A 21,081-nucleotide genomic window follows, 5' to 3' on the forward strand; every position below is an offset into this window, starting at 1 on the left:
AGGCACCCTCCCTCATGTAGTATACAGCTTGTATTTAGTACAACAATGTATACAGCACAGTGCAGAGCCAGATAGCAGTAGGCACCCTCCCTCATGTAGTATACAGCTTGTATTTAGTACAACAATGTATACAGCACAGTGCAGAGTCAGATAGCAGTAGGCACCCTCCCTCATGTAGTATACAGCTTGTATTTAGCACAACAATGTATACAGCACAGTGCAGAGCCAGATGGCAGTAGGCACCCTCCCTCATATAGTATATAGCCTGTATATAGGACAGCCTGTATATAGCACAGTGCAGAGCCAGATAGCACTAGGCACCCTCCCTCATGTAGTATACACCTTGTATATAGCACAGCAATGTATACAGCACAGTGCAGAGCCAGATAGCAGTAGGCACCCTCCCTCATGTAGTATACACCTTCTATATAGCACAGCAATGTATACAGCACAGTGCAGAGCCATATAGCAGTAGGCACCCTTTTTCATGTAGTATACACCTTGTATATAGCACAGCAATGTATACAGCACAGTGCAGAGCCAGATAGCAGTAGGCACCCTCCCTCATGTAGTATACACCTTCTATATAGCACAGCAATGTATACAGCACAGTGCAGAGCCATATAGCAGTAGGCACCCTTTTTCATGTAGTATACACCTTGTATATAGCACAGCAATGTATACAGTGCAGAGCCAGATAGCAGTAGGCACCCTCCCTCATGTAGTATACACCTTGTATATAGCACAGTAATGTATACAGCACAGTGCAGAGCCAGATAGCAATAGGCACCCTCCTTCATGGAGTATACACCTTGTATATAGCACAGCAATGTATACAGCACAGTGCAGAGCCAGATAGCAGTAGGTACCCTCCCTCATGTAGTATACAGCTTGTATATAGCACAGCAATGTATATAGCACAGTGCAGAGCCAGATAGCAGTAGGCACCCTCCCTCATGTAGTATACACCTTGTATATATCACCTTATATACCTTATATACCTCTTTTACAAAAAGGGCCCAGGGCACAGAACCGGGCAACGGCCACCAAAGTGACATCCCCAAGATATACACTGCCCGGGACTGAGTACCCAATATCCCAGGTGCGACATATACATCAGTCTCAGTGTCTCTTATGTGATAAATACACTGCAGTCTCATTGTCTCCTATGTGATGTATACTACAGACCAGGGGTGGGATTCAAATATTTAACAACAGGTTCTCTGTAAACCCCGCCCAGTTGAAAACCACACCCATTCAGTAACCACACCCATTTTGCTAGCCACACCCATTTACACGGACTTTCCTCAATCAAAAAATACAAGTAATTTAAAGTAAAATTTCTTTCCCCTTCTTCCCCTCCTATACTTTCACTCTCCTGTCGAGTACCAGTTGTTCCAGTCACTGTCACTCATATTGTATTAAATGGTGTTTCTAAAATTTTTAAAAATTATTACTAGAGGAGCCCTGCTAAAATTGGAACAGACGACCTTCCCCACACAGATCTCAACCCATGTGGTCTCTTTCCCCTGCAGATCCCATCCCATAATGGCCTCTTTCCCCCTACAGATCCCATCCCATGTGGCTCCTTTCCCCCTACAAATCCCATCCCATTATGGCCTATTTCCCCTGCAGATCCCATCATGGCTTCTTTTCCCAGCAGATCTTATCCCATGTGCTCCTTTTCCCATATAGCTCCCATCTATGGAGCCTCCTCTCCCCATATAGCTCCCATCTTATGTGGCCTCCTCTCTCCATATAGTTCCCATCTATGCAGCCTCCTCTCCCCATATAGCTCCCATCTTATGTGGCCTCCTCTCCGCATATAGCTCCCATCTTTATGCGGCTCCTCTCCCCATATAGCTCCTATTTTTATGTGGCCTTATCTCCTCATATAGCTCCCATCTTTATGCGGCCTCCTCTCCCCATATAGCTCCCATCTTTTGCGGCCCCTCTCCCCATATAGCTCCCATCTTTTGCGGCTCCTCTCCCTATATAGCTCCCATCTTTATGCAGCTCCTCTCCCCATATAGCTGCCATCTTATGTGGCCTCCTCTCCTTGCATCTTCGGCTCACTTAGCGCTTACCTGCTCCAAGCACCGGCGGCCTCTCCTCTGTCTTCCGTCCTCCTCCCCGGCACTCTGCTGGCACACTGACGCTGACAGACGGCAGTAGGAGGAGCTACCTCCTCACACTGCCGTGACCTCTGCAGCGTCAGTGCGTCGCTGCACGCCGGGTCAGGGAGCAGACAGGCTCCACTGAACCCGGAAGTGTGGCGTGTACGAAGGTACAGGATTTCATTTGTGCTAGTATGACGCCCTGAACTAGCACGGTAGTCACAGGTAGGCCCTTGCATAACACCCGTCCCCTAAAAAGGTGTCATCAGCCACCCTTAAAACCCTAGTCACCTCCCTCAGAGCTTAATGGACACACCAGGGGGGCGGGGCCAGGCGGTTGGCCATGCCCACCGAGGAGTTCGGAGGGCCTGAGGCAGGAAACAGTTCAGTCAGTGGTCAGTAGTGAGTAGTCAGTGGAGTTGAGGAGTGAAGGAGAGTGCAGCAGGCCTGTGGTGACAGGTCTGCAGCGGGAACTGACAGGTGCCAGGGTCGTAGCTCTGGTACCTCGGCTAGGAGGCAGACGGTGGCCTTAGCCTGCAGGAGCCGGGAAGATGGCCAGGTGGAACCGTGGTGGACCGGGACAGGGTAGTGGCCCGCGGGTACCGACCCGGGGAACCGACTGGAAAGCGGAGCACACAGGGGGGGTACTCAGACCCTGAAACGAGGTCCAGAAGCCACTGGACTGAGTTAATTCACTGATTGAGGTCTGGACTATAGGTCCTTTCCCACCCAAGTCCCGACTGAAGACAACAGCCCACCGAGGGGGATAGAAAGCCACCGCACAGGCAGAGAGATCCCACGGGCCAGCGTCTGCGGGCAAACGGGCTTTCCCGACACACATACCGGCGGGGAGCGGACTCCCGTTGCTGAAGCGAAGGCAGTCTACATACACACTACACGGTGCAGGAGAAAGGCAAAGACCACCAACCCGAGTAGGGGGCACCAGACGCAGCCGGCTGCGGGCACCGACCACCATCATCTTGGTTTACCAGAGACTTTTGTGCATCAATCATAGTGAGTACAACTGTGCAATCGGGCTGCGCACCGCCCTGCACCGCCAAGCAAAGACATACCATCCCAATCGGGTCCCGGGACCATCACCCCTGCCCACGGAGGGGTTAACACCTTTGCTGCGCAACATCTCCCCCGGGGTGCCTAGTAAACAGCAGTGGTGGTGTTAGGGTGAACTCTTAACCAGAGATCACTAGTTGCCTACTGCCTGGCCAAATTGGTATAGGCCAAGTGCATGCATAAAAGAATTCACACCAGACACAGTCGGATATGAAGTCTCTTCTTGGTCACTAGAAATGGCACCGAACAGACAGAGAAGAAACATGCATCCTCTTGATATAGGCTAGGGCATACACAGGTTCATATATGCCCATTTAGTGGGACAGTTCATGAGCTAGCCAATGGGGAGATCCGTGTTGCTGTTGATGGGTGTGTCTGACTTCAGTGGATGAAACCATGATGATGGGAGGGACGTCATCTGGTGGATCCATGCTGATGGTTTGGTCTGTGATGTCTTCTAGCTTGACCAGGGGTCTTCCCTTATATGGTATCTTCTTTCATTCCCTGCATTCCAAGCAAGGTGTGGATAACAGGAAATGGCGGCCATCTTTATATCTGTGTCATGTGTATGATCTGAGAGCTGAATTATGTAAGGCAAATCGACATATTTCCCACAATGCTCTATGTCCAGAGGTTAATTAAGTATTTCATTTTATTACTCTCCTCAACAGTGGTATCCACATTCACCACAGCCCGTGGGTGGCGTCACGAACTTAACTAAAAACCACGGCCCCGGCCGTAAACCTAACCCCTACGTAGCGCCAGCATCCTTTCAGAGCGAAGTGACCCCGGATCCAGAGACGCTCGAGCCACCCACCAACGAGCCCGGATCCGAGCGGCTCGGCTTCAGCCGAGCGCGGGGCGGTACACTAGTGTCCAGGGTCGGACTGGGGTGTGAGGGGCCTACCAGGGAAATTGCCTCTAGGGGCCCGCACTATAACTACTGTAAACCTTTTTATTACTTGTTCATTTTCGGCTTCTCTCAGTATAACGTGAGCATATTAGTAAACTCTACAGTGCGCAGAAGAGCCCTGTCCTGTGCCTGCAGATAGCACAGGATTTCTTGTAGCCTCTTATTTACAGTTAATAATGGAATCTGTTATTTACAGTCACTCGCAGTTTTTCTTACACACGGACATTCCTTGTCCTAGGAAAACCACCGAGTCCATCAGCCAAAATATATTCAAAGAGAAGCTAAATGTTATCCAGCATCTTCACATGGAAACGTTTACTAAAATTAATCCGCCGATGCCGCCATCTATCTGGGAAATCCCCTGTAAGGGTGCGTGCCCAGCCGTCCACGATCAGTGTTTGCAGCATGTTGGCTGTAGCATGGTTCAGCTGCATCCAAAACGCTGCGTTGTAAGTACAAGCACAGTGGATGGATTTCTATAAATCCCGTGCCCACTGTGCTTCTTTTTTCCGCAGCAAACACTGACCTGCGGAGCTTCTTTCTAGAGCACAGCATGTCAATTGTTTGCTGCGTAATCGCATGCTCCTCCGTATGGAGAACACAAACGAGAGACCGCAGCACACTGAAGCTTGATTGTGGGTACTGACAGCTGCGGTCTCCTGCGGAGGAGACTCGCAGCCCCGCAGGTCAGGACCCGCTCCATGCAGAACACAGTGAGTCCTGATCGTGGGCACCTACCCTAAAGGCTGCTTTACACCAGACAATCTATCGTGCGATAGATCGTCGGGGTCACGGTTTTTGTGACGCACATCCGGCATCGCTGGCAATGCCGGCCTGTGTGACACCTCCTAGCGACGCAGTATCGCTCACAAATCGTGAGTCGTGTACTGCTCGCTAGGTTCCATAATATCGTTTAATTTAGTTGTTCATCGTTTCCGTGGTAGCACACGTCGCTCCGTGTGACACCCCGGGAACGATGAACAGCAGCTCACCTGCGTCACGCGGCCACCGCCGGCTATGTGAAGGAAGGAGGTGGGCGGGATGTTTAGGTCCCGCTCATCTCCGCCCCTCCGCTTCCATTGGCCGGCGGCCGTGTGACGTCGCTGTGACGCCGAACGTCCCTCCCACTCCAGGAAGTGGACGTTCGCCGCCCACAGCGAGGTCGCACGAGAGGTAAGTACGTGTGACGGGGGTTACTGACTTTGTGCGCCACGGGCAGCGATTTGCCCGTGACGCAAAAAGGACGGGGGCGGGTACGATCGATTGTGAAATCGCACAATCGGTCGTACCATGTAAAGCAGCCTTAAGAGTCAGTATGTGGTGGTGTGAAGCATTACCACCCAATACACTTTTCCAATTGGAGACTGTGGTGAATATTTGTCTTCACTATAGTTTCCAAACTAGTTTTCCATGTTGGATAAACCCTTCTCTAGTCCTGTGTATTATGACAACACTGCTCTATAGACAGATCAGGCTTTTTTTTTTTTATATATATACAGTATTTATACTGAAGCTCCTCCTGTACGATCATCACATATAGAGGCCCCCTGAAGAGTAATTACATATAGCCTAAGATAATAGCACTGACACTGGGGGTACAGGATAATGACACTGACACTGGGGGTACAGGATAATGACACTGACACTGGGGGTACAGGATAATGACACAGATACTGGGAGTACAGGATAATGACACTGACACTGGAGGTACAGGATAATGACACTGACACTGGGGGTACAGGATAATGACACTGACACTGGGAGTACAGGATAATGACACTGACACTGGGAGTACAGGATAATGACACTGATACTGGGGGTACAGGATAATGACACTCGGGGTACAGGATAATGACACTGACACTGGGGGTACAGGATAATGACACTGACACTGGGGTTACAGGATAATGACACTGACACTGGGGTACAGGATAATGACACTGACACTGGGGGTACAGGATAATGACACTGACACTGGGGATACAAGATACTGACACTGGAGTTGCAGGATAATGACACTGACACTGCCTTCACTTTAGGTCGACTTCCTCATAGACCTTCTCCACCTCGACATCCAGGCAGCAAGGTGGGGGAGGGGACTGGGACTGCGCCTGGAAACTGCGGCCTTCCCTCACTTTCACATCGAGGGCATACCAGCCCCTCTCCCTGCAGTGTCGAGTATAGACTACTAGGTCTCCCGGTAACAGGTCACGGCCCGGGTGGCCCGTCGGCAGATGGGCATGTACATCCCGGCGGGCTACAAATACTTCGGCCTTCAGGCCCGGTTCATATATAAAGCCGTACCCCCGGTGAGGGTCGAATGTCTGGACCTGCCCCTTGTACACCGGGCCCCGTACCCGGAAGGTGGCATTTTGGAGGTGTGTCCTTTTCACGGATCTCGGCCCTCTGGCGCTCTCTCTCGGCAATTTCTCGGCCCAGAGGGTTCGGTTCCCTATCCCAGTACGGGGCTTCTGCCTGCCCCCGCGGGACTTCCTTCACGCTGCCCACAACTGGCGCCCTTTTTGGAAGGTCCCGCGGTGACATGGCCTGGGGTGCTGCCTCGCAGCGGCGACCCGGCGCAGCCTCAGCCGAGGTTTGGGTTTTGGGAACAGGGGTCCTCACCGGCTGGACCTCCGTCTCCTTCTGGACCGGACGGACCACCAGAACCGGGACGGACTTAGGTGCGGCCACTTCCTGTGCCGACGGCTCTTCTTCATGGACGGGCACCTCCCGCTGGATCTTCCATGGCAGCGGTGCGGGTTGTCTGCGGACATCGCAGGCTGGTCCTCCAGGGCGGCCGGCCGGAGCTCCGCTACCGGTGGTGGGGGTAGCGGGCCTAGTGGCGGGGCAGCAGCAGCCGAAACAGATAGCGGGGGAGGCAGCAGGGTGAGCAAGTGCAGAACGGACCCCTCAGCCGCAGCGACAGGTGGCGTGGGTCACCTACCCGCTCCTCCAACTCTGTCTCCACGTCGCGTCTCCGCACGGCCGCCGCCACTTCCGCTATGTCGGCCATCCATCCATCCACGAGGGACTGCACTTGGGCCTGCAGGCGGCTGCACATTTGTGTGGTCCGGACCTCCACCCACGCCGCTGTTCCTGGCGTGGGCTCTGGGGTTTCAGCGGTGCCGGACAGACGGGACATCTTGGCAGCGGTGTTCCAGGAACCAAATGGCTTGCAGAGTCCTGGCGTCCCTGCTTTTATGGCCTCGGTTACATTAGGCAGGTTTTCACCCGCCCCCCTTGGTTCTCTTTAGCACTTCCGCTTGTTGGGCGCGGGGCTTCGCTTTCGCGCCTTCCCTGCTCGGGGAAGACACTCGAGCGGGAAATCTTCGCGCCAAAGATGGCGGCGCTTCAAATTTTTCGGCCGGGCGCCGCTGGCGGAGGCCACAAGGCGCACTTCTACCGGTAGGTAGATTGGTTCTATCCTGTTCGCAGACGCCAAGTTGTCGCGGGCAACGGGGCGCTACGCTCGCTAACACTCGGGTCCGGCGCTGCTGCTGCTGCTGCTCGGTGGCTCGTGCGGTGGGCCAGATCCGGGGACTCGAGCGGCGCTCCTCGCCCGTGAGTGAAAAGGGGGTTGGTTTGTTTGGGGATTTAGTCCGTGACGCCACCCACGGGTTGTGGTGAAGATGGGCACCACCGCTGCTGGTGACGGGGATCCCGGGAGCGATGGTAGGGAGCAGCTGGGATGTTGTTTTCCCCCTCCGTGGGTAGGAGTTGGTGGTCCCGGGGCCCGGTGGTGTGACGGGGAGGCAGGGTTGGTGAGGTGCAGGGTTGCAGGGACAGCGCGGCGCGGTGCCGGTTGGCACGGGTGTACTTACTCAGCAAAAGATGCACAAAGTCTCCGGTAAACCAAACGGCTGGATGGACGGGTCCCGCAGCTGGCTGCAGTGTCTCTCCCCGGACAGGTGATGGTGGCTGTCTCTCCCTGCACCTTTGTGTACTGTGTTGACTCCAATGGCTTCCCAACGGTAGTCCGCTCCCCGGTGTATAGCTACCGGAGGAGCCCGTTTTGCCCGCAGGCGCTGGCCCTTGGATTTCTAGCCAGTGGCGGTGGCTGTATATCCTCACAGTGTGAGCGGTTGCCTTCAATCGGGACTTGGTTGTTAGGGAACCCCGGGGGTTCCTGTCACATTCGGATTTGACTATTGACGGCGGCTCCAAGCCTGGTCAGGGTCCGATGGCCCTGCCTGTGTGTGCTTAGCTTCACTCCGTTCCCCGGTCCGGTACCGGTCGGCCACCGCCCATTCCCGGTCCTTACGGCTCTGCGGAGTTCCACCAACTCCTGCAGACGACCACCACCGTCTGCCAACCTCGTTGTCAGTGCCTGGGCTCCGACCCAGACACACGCAGTTTGTCACCTCTCACTTTCACCTCCTGAACTAAACTACTCCTTTTCCCACCTCCAGGCCTGTGGTGGGTGGGGCCAACCGCCTGGCTCCGCCCCACCTGGTGTGGACATCAGACCCTGGAGGGAGGCAACAAGGATTTTTGTCTGACTAATGTAACTGTCTGGGGGTGTGGGGGTGCGTGTGTGTTTTGTCTGTGGCTACCTGGCTAGTCCAGGGCGCCACAAAAGCACGCACTGTGTATATGTAGCAGAGCAGTTTATGTATTAGAGCTGTGTGTATTAAGGTATCAAAGCCAAGCGTGCATGTACTGTGCATGCAGAAGTGTTTTGTACATGTGTATATAATACATGTTCTGTAACGTTAGGGGGTGTGTGTTTGCAGGACTGGCTTTGGGAGACAAACTGGGCAATTTACCAGAGCCCCCATCCTCATGATGGCCCTCAGCAGTATTAGAGCAAAGGGGATGGTCAACCACGCACATGTAGGAGCCCATCCACAGCGACTGCCACTTATAACAATACCGGCGTGCTGTGAAGAATACTGTTACATTCTGCAGTAGAGCAAAGAAACATGGTCTCTTTACCCTAACATTCTCCTGTCAGCTGCGGTCGCTTTACGTCCCAGCGCAGGAGGCGTGATGACAATATCACATCGTTCTACCCATGAAAGACGCTGACTGTGCCAGCGGACTCAGGATTATGTGAGTAATTATTGCTTATGCTTTTTTTTAAAGTACATAAGTGGCTGTGGAGCCTATCATAAAGTATGTAGTGAGCTTTAATGGCCATTATTCTGTATGGATTGGGCTGTGGTGCCATCATATTGTATATTGGGAGCATAAAGAGCTGTTGGAGCCATCATACTATTTATAGGGAGATGTGGCGGGCATTATCTGTATGAAATGAGCTATGGGGCCATCCATCATACTATATATACGGAGCTGTGAGAACATCATACTGTATAAAGGGAGCTGTAGAGGATATAATACAGTATATAGGGAGCTTTGTGGGCATCATACCTACTGTATAGTGGGCTGTAGGGGGCATTATACTGTTAATAGTGTGCAGGTAGGGACCATTATAATGTGTTTATTGTGTACTGGGAGTTGTGCATGCACCATATTGTAAATAAAGAGCCCCCATAATGTGCATAGTAAGTTGTTGGGACAATAGACTATACATATGGAGTTGTGGGGCCATCATTCTGTATATATTGAGCTGTGGTGGCCACATCCTGTATATAGAGGGCTGTGGGGACATTGATATGCAGGGTAGTGGGGTCGTCATACCGTATATAGTGAGCTGTGGGAAGTCCATACTGTATATAAACAACTGTGGAGGCCATTACACTGTGTACAGGTAGCTATAGGAGCCATCATATTAAATATAGGGAGCTGTAGTGGACTCATCCTGTATATAGTGAGTTATGGAGTCCAACATACTGTTTATAGGACACTGTGGCGGCTCCATTTTTTATATAGGGGGCTGTGGAGGACATCATACTGTATGTAGTGGGCTGTAATTGCCTCACACTGGGTATAAGGAGCTGTGGTACCAGTATACTGCATATGGGTTGCTGTAGGGGCCCAATGCTGTATATATTGGACTGCGGGTGGCACCATACTGTATATTGAGTTGGCTGTGTATATGGAGCTGTAGGGGACATCATATTGCATTTAATGGATACTAGGAAAACCATAATGTGTTTTAATTAGCGGGAAATATGTTTTTCTTATGTTCTGCTGTCTAACATGGGGTGCATTTTATAGTGATTGTGTCCTACAGTCCAAAGGTTTAAAACAGCAGCATGTCAATTCTTTAAGCATTTTTGCAATTTTTTTTCTCCAATTGAAATGAATGAAGGAAAACAATTTATCAAAAATGCACAAAAAAGGCTATTTTATGCAGCATTTTTTCCCGGTGTCAACACTCCAGTGTTTGCAGTAGAAAAATCTGCATATGCTGAATGTGTGTACATGCATTAGCGCCTCACTCAAGTCTCTGTGAAGTCAGGTGGTGGCCAAGACATTTAGCACCTGTATAGATAAATGCTCTCTGTGCAATAAGGCTTCTTTCACACATCCGGTTTTTTCTCTGCGGCACAATACGGCGCTCTGCAGAAAAACCGCAACCGTTTTTTTTTGCCGCCGGTTGCGTGTTTTTTTTGCATAGACTTACATTAGTGCCGTATTGTGTCGCATGGGCTTGCGTTCGGTCCGGTTTTTGCCGCATGTGGCAGATTTAGCAGATGCTGCGGCGCATTTTTCAATGCATGCCTATGGACGCCGGTGCGGAAAAAACGCATCCGGCCGCCGCATGCGGTTTCTTCCACTGCGCATGCTCAGTAGCGTGCCGCAACCGGAAAAAAACGGACGGGCAGCATGTAAAAACTTATGCAAAGGATGCGGTGTGTTCGCCGCATTCGTTGCATAGGTTTCACAGCCGGATTGAGCCGCACTGCTCAAACCGGATGTGTGAAAGTAGCCTAAGGTGACCCCCTAATTAACACAGGCTCCATGGTTCTATCGTCCATGCACCACCCTCCTACACTGTACACCTGGATGAGCCAAATAGTACAAGAGTACAGTGTAAATTGATAAATGCCATATGAATTTAAAGTGCAACCAAATGATACACATAATGTGTAATGATAATGAGCAGGTGGCAGAGAAATAATCTACAATAGAATCCAAACAAGTAAACTGATGTCTGGCTCCCCAATTATGTCACCAAAAAAGTAGCTGTTTATACAAAGGTGTATGTTCATTGCATTAATGAAAAATAAAATGATGTATCCATGCATCCGATGTAACCCAGTAAGTGAATATCCATATCAGAGTCAGAACAAGAATAGAACAGTTCTGTGCAAAAATAGAGGCTGAAATCATACATGTCCCCAATTCAAGGCAATGGAGCCATTCCCTTTGTAAGATTATTAACCATGTGTTTACCAGCAAGACATGGTTTAATCAAGGATTCATTACCTGTAGAGTATGGAGAACAATTTCCAGTCTGGCATCTTTTGAAGTTCTTTATTAATGGTTTTCCATGGTGTACACCAGCACAGGACTAGGTAAAGATGTCAGTGCCATTACTGGAGGATCAGCAGGAATGATTTGAATTAAAAAAAAATTTGAATTCTCTTCTATATTTTTAAAAACTTTTTTTTACTTTTTGCTTAGTTTTTTTACTCCCCTTAAAGGACATATAAACCTGCAATAGTCCGATTGCTTATGCTATATACTGCAGTAATGTAGTATTTAACTAATAATTAAAAGAGCATGCCAGCTAGAGACGGGACTTCATAGGAGCATCATAGCAAGCGCCTGGCTGCCATGTCGCCCCCCCCACTGGCACTGTGTTCTCGTTGTACCAGGGAGACTAATGGGCGCATGGAACAGCACGCCCTACAGACTGCACATTGTAAATGGGTTATCCAGGACTACAGTAAATGATATTTTACCATGAGCTAGGCAGGTAGGTGTAACTAGTCACCAACAACCTGCCTGTTCAATTCATTGCTGGCTCATTGCAGTCACTGACTGCTCCTGTCGGAGATTCAGTTGCTCCACATTAACAGAGCAGCTCTGTGTTCTTCCGCGCTGCTCTGTTGATGGGGGTGTGACTGCCAACATCCATGCTGATTAACAGCCTGACTGCGCCCAGTTAAGCATTGGGGAGCCAGCTGTCAATTAGCATGACATAAGCAGTCACGCTCTTCAACACAGTAGAGCAGAAGAGCAGCCTCAGCTGTCAACGTGACGTCATTCGAAGAAACTACCTGCCTGTTAGTCCTTATGTCCACAGTTAAAAAAATGAATATAGTGCTGGACAACTCCTTTAAGTGCCTCTTTTGGACATTGACAATAGAATTTAAGTGGTTAGCAGCAGACGGAGCTCATATCTGCTTGCTACTTTTAGTGGCACATGATGGTTGAGTAACACAGCCATCATCTGCTGTAAAAGATGCAAACCCAACACAACCAAAGTCTGTAAGACGTTCGGATGGAGCTGTGACCCTTGATTGTAGAATTGGTCTTGCCTATCAGAACTGGGATTATATGACCCTAATTTAGGAATTCGATGTAGCCACTGTGACCACAGGCTTGCTTGTGCTCAACCCTCTCCAGTCCAGTTAAACAGGATTAGGCCACTTTTTCGAGGTAATATTTTGCATGAATATTTGAGAACAGGAGTAGATCCAAAACCCAGAAGAGGTGCAAGCGTTTCCATTATATTTTTTTTTGTTTATGTTTCTTGCACTTTAGGTTTTATCTTAGAAATACTTATATAAATTTTAAGACAAACTATTCAGTGTGAAGGAACCTTTATGAAAATAGGCAAGCAAGCTGCTTATAATACTGCAGTAATATAACTCCCTATTCAAATGATTCCAATGGTGAGTGCACTGTTGTGTTGTGCTGTAATACTTGTCTCCTCTTCTTCATCACCAGAGCAGGGACAACTCCTGGGGCAACACGCACTCACTGAGTAGATGAGGGTCCTGTGTAGGTGAGAGCCCTGTGTGACCTGCAGGTGTCCAGCCGTATGACTTTGTGATATGTGATGGACCCCGACTCCCAAACACAATTAATCCCACAGATGCATGCAAAATAAATACATGAAGCATTTCTATTAGGTGTCAAACGTTCTCAACTTTATTTAAATTTACATGACACCAAAAATAGCACCCCACTGACTCACGGAGAGTCACCCCCCAGCACTCAGGAGAGGAAAAACCACCTGTGGAGGAAACCTCTAGAGAACCATGGCTGGAGGATTGCCCTTCCCTTGGGCTTACTCTCCTTTCAGATTGCGTTTTTCCCTACGTCCACAGGTCCCGTCGGAGCATCCGTCCGAACCGCCCCTCCCCCACTCTGCAAAGCGTGTCCCGGACACATGCGCCCGGCAGGGCCATTCACTGTAATGGAGCACACTGCGTTAGCGTGTGCTCTGTTTTGTGCCATTTTTGCACATATACGTTTTCTGCAGACAGACACCCGAACATAGTACGTTCGCGTTCGGGTGTCCGTCTGCAGAAAACGTATTGCAGTGAATGTCCCTGTCGGGCGCATGCATCCGGAACACGCTTTGCAGAGTGGGGGAGGGGCGGTTCGGACGGATGCTCCGACGGGACCTGTGGACATAGGGAAAAACGCAATCTGAAAGGAGCCTTAGAGAGTTAGTGCTGATATATAACAGATATAACAGCAGATTTACAATTTATACATTTTACCAGATTTACAGAGAACCACATAATAAATCTAGACTATAAATGTGATAAACTGGATGTGGAGAGATCTTGCTGCAATATCTGTGGATAATAATAATAGTGAAGCTTTTTCCCATATCTTATCAATTGAAGTGATATACTCTTCATGATGCCTTGCACACAGCCAGAGGCAGCAAAACAACCTTGCGATTGTTGATAAATTTCATTCATTTTGAGTCTCAAGTCTTCAGACAGTTCTCGACTCCTCTTTCGGTTTTCCATGATTAGCGTGGCAAACACAGCCACACAATGCAGATTGTGTCAACTTTTCCCCTTTTTATCTGGTTTCAGGTGTGATTTTCAAATTGCCCCATACCTGTTACATGCCACAGGCGAGTGTTAACAAGACTCACATGTTGGAAACAAAGTGGTTTACCCACAATTTTGGAAAGGTGCCAACAGTTTTGTCCTAACTGTTTTTGGAGTTGTGTGAAATTATGCCCAATTTGCCTTTTTTTCTGAGTTTTTTGTTTTGTTCCAATACACATGAAGGAAAGAGACATATGTATAGCAAAACGTGTAATTTCACTAACTTTCTGGGAGCAATACTTCATTTTCTAAAAGGGCGCTTACAACTTTCAGCCATGACTGTTGGCAACTGTTTTGAAGCTTTGGTGCCCATAGATTGCTCGTGCACAGTCCTCTCCACTGTAGTTAGTAAGGATTAGACCACTTTTCCAAGGCAATGTACATTCACGCCAAAATTCTGGCATGAAAGTTCTGAAAAGTAGCAAAACTAAGCACATCTCAGAGTTGCTCTTATCGTTTTCATGCCATGTTTTCCCAGCTCTGACAAAATGACCAGAGCTGGACGGGGATGCAACGAGAGAACACCGCTCATCTAATTCATGACCATGTGCAGCGTTCTGTACACAAGAAATTTCACTCCAGTCCCTGAATAGAGATTTCTGGCGCAGCACACAGAGGCGCATGCCATTTGCCAGACACTTCAGATTCATTAAGAAGGGTCTCACTCCAGCACACGCCTCATCAAGACCGGTGTGAACAACGCTGATCTTGATGAATCGGACACAAAATTTTTCATTAGCAATTCACAACAAGCACCCAGAGACCAAAACACAGGCGCGGTGAAAGTGTTTGTTATATTTTTTCTGTGTTTCCTCCATACCAGCTTTTACCTTGCAAATACAGATGTAAAATGATGAGTGAAATACTCACTGTGTGTGAATGAGGTTTTATGTTAATACCAAGTAAGATGCTTGTAATACCATTGTAATATCAATTCTTATTATGAGCATGTGTACAGTTGTGCTGTAATTCTTGTCTCATCATCATCATCATCATCATCATCATCATCATCATCATCAGAGCAGGAACAACTCCTGGGGCAATCACTCAGTAGGTGAGGGTCCTGAGTAACCGGCAGATGTCCAGCCGTATGACTTTGTGATATGTGATGGACCCCAACTTCCAAATAAAATGAATCACACAGACGCATGCAAAATAAATACACAAAACATTGCAATTAGGTGTCAAACATTCTCAACTTTATTTAAATTTAAAAGACACCAAAAATGGCACACCCCCTGACTCACGGAGAGTCACCCCCCAGCACTCAGGAGAGGAAAAACCCCCTGTGGAGGAAACCTCTAGAGAACCATGGCTGGAGGATTGCCCTTCCCTTGGGCTTAGAGAGTTAGTGCCGATATAGAACAGATGTAACAGCAGTTTTACAATTTGTACATTTTACTAAATTTCCAGAGAACGACATAATAAATCTAGACTATAAATGTGATAAACTGGATGTGGAGAGATCTGGCTGCGATATCTGTCACCACAGTGATTGCTGGAAATAATTTGGTTGATCCAATTCCCCAGATTGATGAAGCATTTCTCCCTTACAGATCCAGGTCCATCTCTCAAGAAGATGGACACTTGGTTACAAAAATTGTTAGTTACAAATAACTGCTAATCGAATAAATCCCCCCTCCCCCCACGGCACCCATTAAAGTCATAGGTCCGTCCATAAACTCCCAAAGGAGAGCTGCTCTTTGTAGAGGGTAACAGAAGGGGATCCTGTCCCGGGGACCCCCCTCTATTACCTTCATATACCCTGGGGGTGTCTAAATCAGACAACCCCTTTATCTGCTAGAACCTCCAAACTACACCACGGTCAGCACATTACGTGGGGTGTTCAAGCTCAACGTCCTCAGGCGCATCAGTAATGGCACTGATCATGGCAGCGCAGCCTTCTTTTATGGAATCTTCTTTATGACATATATTTATGACCTCATAACATTGTCATGGTTACTACAGGGGCTTATTACTGATGCAGGCCCCAAGTATTAACCCTTTCACAGCTGGCAATTCACTGCACTGCAGAGCCAATTAATCTGCAGTTAACAAGAATGTTGGTATGGCAACTCGAGGCCCAACCATGATATTTAGATCTGGAAAAGATCAAAACCATTTATACCCTGCCAGGGGCAAGGTCAAACAGGCCTTTTGTCAGTATGTGCACTTTTTTTTTTGAGGTGGTCAAAGACTTTTTTTTGGGTGTTTTATATTTTTGCACTGGTACAGTATTTTTCAGTTAATTAGATGCACCGAATTGTAAGTTGTACCCCAAATTTAGAGAGGAAAAGAAAGTTGCAGCAAAGAAAAAAAAAAAAAGAGAATTTTGTTTACTTACCGTAAATTCTTTTTCTTATAGTTCCGTATTGGGAGACCCAGACATTGGGTGTATAGCTTCTGCCTCCGGAGGACACACAAAGTACTACACTAAAAAGTGTAGCTCCTCCCTCTGAGCATATACACCCCCTGGATAACCAAATCTAGCCAGTTTAGTGCAAAAGCTGAAGGAGAATAGCCACCCACAAGTAGAGATAGAGCAAGAACCGGAACAACCAGACCCTCTGTCTACAACAACAGCCGGTGATAACACGCGGAACAAGAAACTGCCAACAGGCAACAGGGAGGGTGCTGGGTCTCCCAATACGGAACTATAAGAAAAAGAAGAATTTACGGTAAAGAAAAAGAGAATTTTGTTTACTTATCGTTCCTATGAGAGACCCAGACCATGGGACGTTCCAAAGCAGTCCATGGGTGGGAATAAACAGAAAACTGAGAAGTAGGCGGAACCTAACTTCACAAATGGGCGACAGCCGCCTGAAGGATGCGTCTGCCCAAGCTCGCATCTGCCGAAGCATGAGCATGCACTTGGTAGTGCTTTGAAAAGGTATGCAGACTAGTCCAAGTGGCAGCCTGACAGACCTGCTGAGCCGTAGCCTGGTGCCTGAAAGCCCAAGAGGCACCGACAGCTCTGGTCGAGTATGCCTTGATCCCCGGCGGGGGAGGCACCTGAGTACACTGGTAGGCATCGGAAATGGCCGACCTAATCCAACGAGCTAAGGTCGGCTTAGAAGCCGAGAGGCCCTTACGCCGACCTGTGGTCAGCACAAAAAGAGAGGTGCACCGCCTAAGAACAGCGGTGCGAGACACATAGATCCGGAGCGCCCGCACCAGATCCAGAGTATGCAACGCTTTTTCAAAGCGATGAACAGGAGCCGGACAAAAGGAAGGCAGGGAAATGTCCTGGTTAAGGTGGAAAGGAGAAACCACCTTAGGGAGAAAGTCCGGAGTCGGACGGAGAACCACCTTGTCTTGATGAAAAACCAAAAAAGGTGACTCCGAAGAGAGCGCAGCCAAATCAGAGACTCTCATGAGGGAAGTTATGGCCACTAGAAAGACCACTTTCTGTGAAAGACGAGACAAAGAAACCTCCCTAGGAGACTCAAAGGGGGGTTTCTGCAAAGCCGTGAGGACCAGATTCAGGTCCCAGGGATCCAAGGGCCGCCGGTAAGGCGGAATGATGTGAGACGCGCCCTGCATGAAGGTGCGCACCTGAGCCAGCCGGGCGATACGCCGCTGGAACAACACTGACAGAGCCGAGACTTGTCCCTTGAGGGAATTGAGGGATAGTCCTAGCTGCAGACCGGACTGTAGAAAGGACAGGAGGGTCGGCAAGGAAAAAGGCCAAGGAGCATGGCCGGAAGAACGACACCAGGACAGGAAAATTCTCCAGGTCCTGTGATAGATTTTGGCCGAGGAAGACTTCCAAGCCCGAGTCATAGTGGAGATGACTTCAGGAGGAATACCAGAAGCCGTCAAGATCCAGGACTCAAGAGCCACGCCGTCAATCTGAGAGCCGCAGAATTCTGGCGAAAAAACGGACCTTGTGAGAGAAGGTCTGGACGGTCCAGGAGATGCCACGGCACCTCTACGGACAGATGGAGCAGGTCTGGATACCAAGCTCGCCTGGGCCAGTCCGGAGCAATGAGGATGACCCGACGGCCCTCCATTCTGATCTTGCGCAGGACTCTGGGCAAGAGAGCTAGAGGGGGAAAACACGTAGGACAGACGAAACTGGGACCAATCTTGAACCAGAGCGTCCGCTGCAAAGGCCTGAGGATCGTGGGAGCGAGCCACGTAAACCGGAACCTTGTTGTTGTGCCGGGATGCCATTAGATCCACTTCCGGAGTGCCCCACTTGCGGCAGATTGACCGAAACACTGCCGGATGCAGGGACCACTCGCCACTGTCCACGGTTTGACGGCTGAGGTAATCTGCTTCCCAGTTTTCCACGCCTGGGATGTGGACTGCAGATATGGTGGACTCTGAGTCCTCCGTCCACTGAAGGATGCGTTGAACCTCCAACATTGTCAGGCGGCTGCGTGTCCCGCCTTGGTGATTGATGTAGGCAACCGCTGTCGCGTTGTCTGACTGGACTCGGATGTGCTTGCCCGCCAACAGGTGGTGAAAGGCTAAAAGAGCTAGAAGCACAGCTCTGGTTTCCAGCACATTGATCGAGAGGGCTGATTCGGACGGAGTCCAAGTGCCCTGCGCTCTGTGGTGGAGATATACCGCTCCCCAGCCGGATAGACTGGCATCCGTGGTGAGGATCACCCAGGACGGGGCCAGGAAGGAGCGTCCCTGAGACAGAGAGAGGGGCCGAAGCCACCACTGAAGGGAGCCCCTGGTCTGTGGCGACAGAGCCACTAACCTGTGCAAGGAGGAAGTCCGCTTGTCCCAACAGCGGAGAATGTCCAGCTGCAGAGGACGCAGATGGAACTGAGCAAAGGGAACCGCCTCCATTGACGCCACCATCTGACCCAGCACCTGCATTAGGTGCCTGATGGAATGACGGCGGGGCCTCAGCAAAGAGCGCACCGCCAGATGGAGGGACTGCTGTTTGACTAAGGGCAGCTTCACAAGTGCCGGCAGAGTCTCCAGTTGCATCCCTAGGTACGTGAGCTTCTGGGTCGGAGTCAGAGTGGATTTGGGCAGATTGACAAGCCACCCGAATTGGACTAGAGTGGCGAGAGTGAGAGAGACACTCCGCTGACAGTCTTCGCTGGATGAAGCCTTGACTAGAAGGTCGTCCAGGTAAGGAATCACTGCCAACCCCTGGAGGTGCAGAACCGCAACCACTGCTGCCATGACCTTGGTGAATACTCGAGGGGCCGTGGCTAACGGGAAGGGGAGAGCCACGAATTGGAAATGTTCCTCTCCGATTGCAAAACGTAGCCAACACTGGTGTGAAACTGCAATTGGCACATGCAGATAGGCATCTCTGATGTCGATGGATGCCAGGAAATCTCCTTGGGTCATTGAGGCAATGACTGATCGCAGAGACTCCATGCGAAAATGCCGCACCTGAACATGCTTGTTGAGAAGCTTGAGATCCAGGATGGGCCGGAAGGAACCGTCCTTTTTGGGGACTAGGAAGAGATTTGAGTAGAAACCTCTGAACCGTTCCCGGGCGGGAACCGGTACAATTACTCCGTTGGCCTGCAAGGATGCCACGGCCTGAGAGAAGGCGGCGGCCTTGGAGCAGGGGGGAGTTGACAGAAAAAATCTGTTTGGCGGGCTGGAAGAGAATTCTATCCTGTAGTCATGGGAGATGATATCCCGCACCCACTGATCGGAGACGTGTTGAAACCACACGTCGCCAAAGTGGGAGAGCCTGCCACCGACCAAGGACGTTGCTGGCGCGGCCAGATAGTCACGAGGAGGCTGCCTTAGTGGCAGCAGCTCCTGCGGTCTTCTGAGGACGCGGTTTCGTGCGCCAGTTGGGTTTTTGGTCCTTGGCTGAGTTGGTGGACGAGGCCGAGGGCTTAGAGGATGACCAGTTGGAGGAACGAAAGGAACGAAACCTCGACTGGTTCCTACCCTGGGCAGGTTTCCTGGTTTTAGTTTGTGGCATGGAAGTACTCTTCCCGCCAGTAGCTTCCTTAATAATTTCATCCAGTTGTTCGCCGAATAGCCTGGATCCAGCAAAAGGGAGCCCAGCAAGGTACTTCTTTGAAGAAGTATCTGCCTTCCACTCTCGAAGCCACAAGATCCTGCGGATAGCGAGGGAATTAGCCGAAGCCACCGCAGTGCGGTGAGAAGCCTCCAGCATGGCAGACATGGCATAGGATGAAAAAGCTGAAGCTTGGGAAGTTAAGGCAACCATTTCGGGCATAGATTCCCTGGTGAGGGAATGCATCTCCTCTAGAGAAGCAGAGATGGCCTTGAGAGCCCACACTGCTGCAAAAGATGGGGGAGAACGAGGCCCCAGCCGCCTCATATACAGATTTGGTCAGAGGGTCAACCTGGCGGTCAGTGGAATCCTTAAGAAAGGTGCCATCAGCCACTGATACAACGGTCCGGGCTGAGAGTCTAGACACCGGAGGGTCTACCTTTGGGGAATGAGCCCACTCCTTGACCACCTCAGGTGGAAAGGGAAAACTGTCATCAGAACCACGCTTTGGGAAGCGTTTGTCAGGACAGGCCCTAGGCTTGGTCACAGTGGCCTGAAAACTGGAGTGGTTAAAGAACACACTCCTTGTCCTCTTAGGCAAGGTAAACTGGTGCCTTTCTGCCAGAGAGGGTTGCTCCTCTGATACTGGCGGATTGAGGTCCAGTACAGAATTAATGGACGCAATCAAATCACTAACATCTGCGTCACTTTCGGACAGATCAATGGGGCACATGGAGGTAGCGTCCGAGCCCCCAGTAAAGGCATCCTCCTCGTCCTGCGAGTCAGCTCGTGAATCAGAGCCGCGGGACGAGGAAGGAGAGGGGACCCTGCGTCTCCTTTTAGGAGGACGGGGTCTGGGACCAGATGAAGAATCCTCTGTGAGCTCTGCTGAGAGAGCCCTAGCAGCAGAGGCGCCCTGAGAAGGGGGCTGATGCATGTTCAGCAAAGTCCGGGACAGCTGTCCCATGGAGTCGGCAAAAGACTGGGAGATTGACCTAGAGAAGGATTCTACCCAAGCCGGGGGTTCAGCCACAGGAGCCGGAGCAGCCGGAGAGACCACTGTGGGTGCGATTCCAGGCTGAGGCATTGTCA

The sequence above is a fragment of the Anomaloglossus baeobatrachus genome, chromosome 2 (genome assembly GCF_048569485.1).
Source record: "Anomaloglossus baeobatrachus isolate aAnoBae1 chromosome 2, aAnoBae1.hap1, whole genome shotgun sequence".
In the NCBI taxonomy this organism is placed as follows: domain Eukaryota; kingdom Metazoa; phylum Chordata; class Amphibia; order Anura; family Aromobatidae; genus Anomaloglossus; species Anomaloglossus baeobatrachus.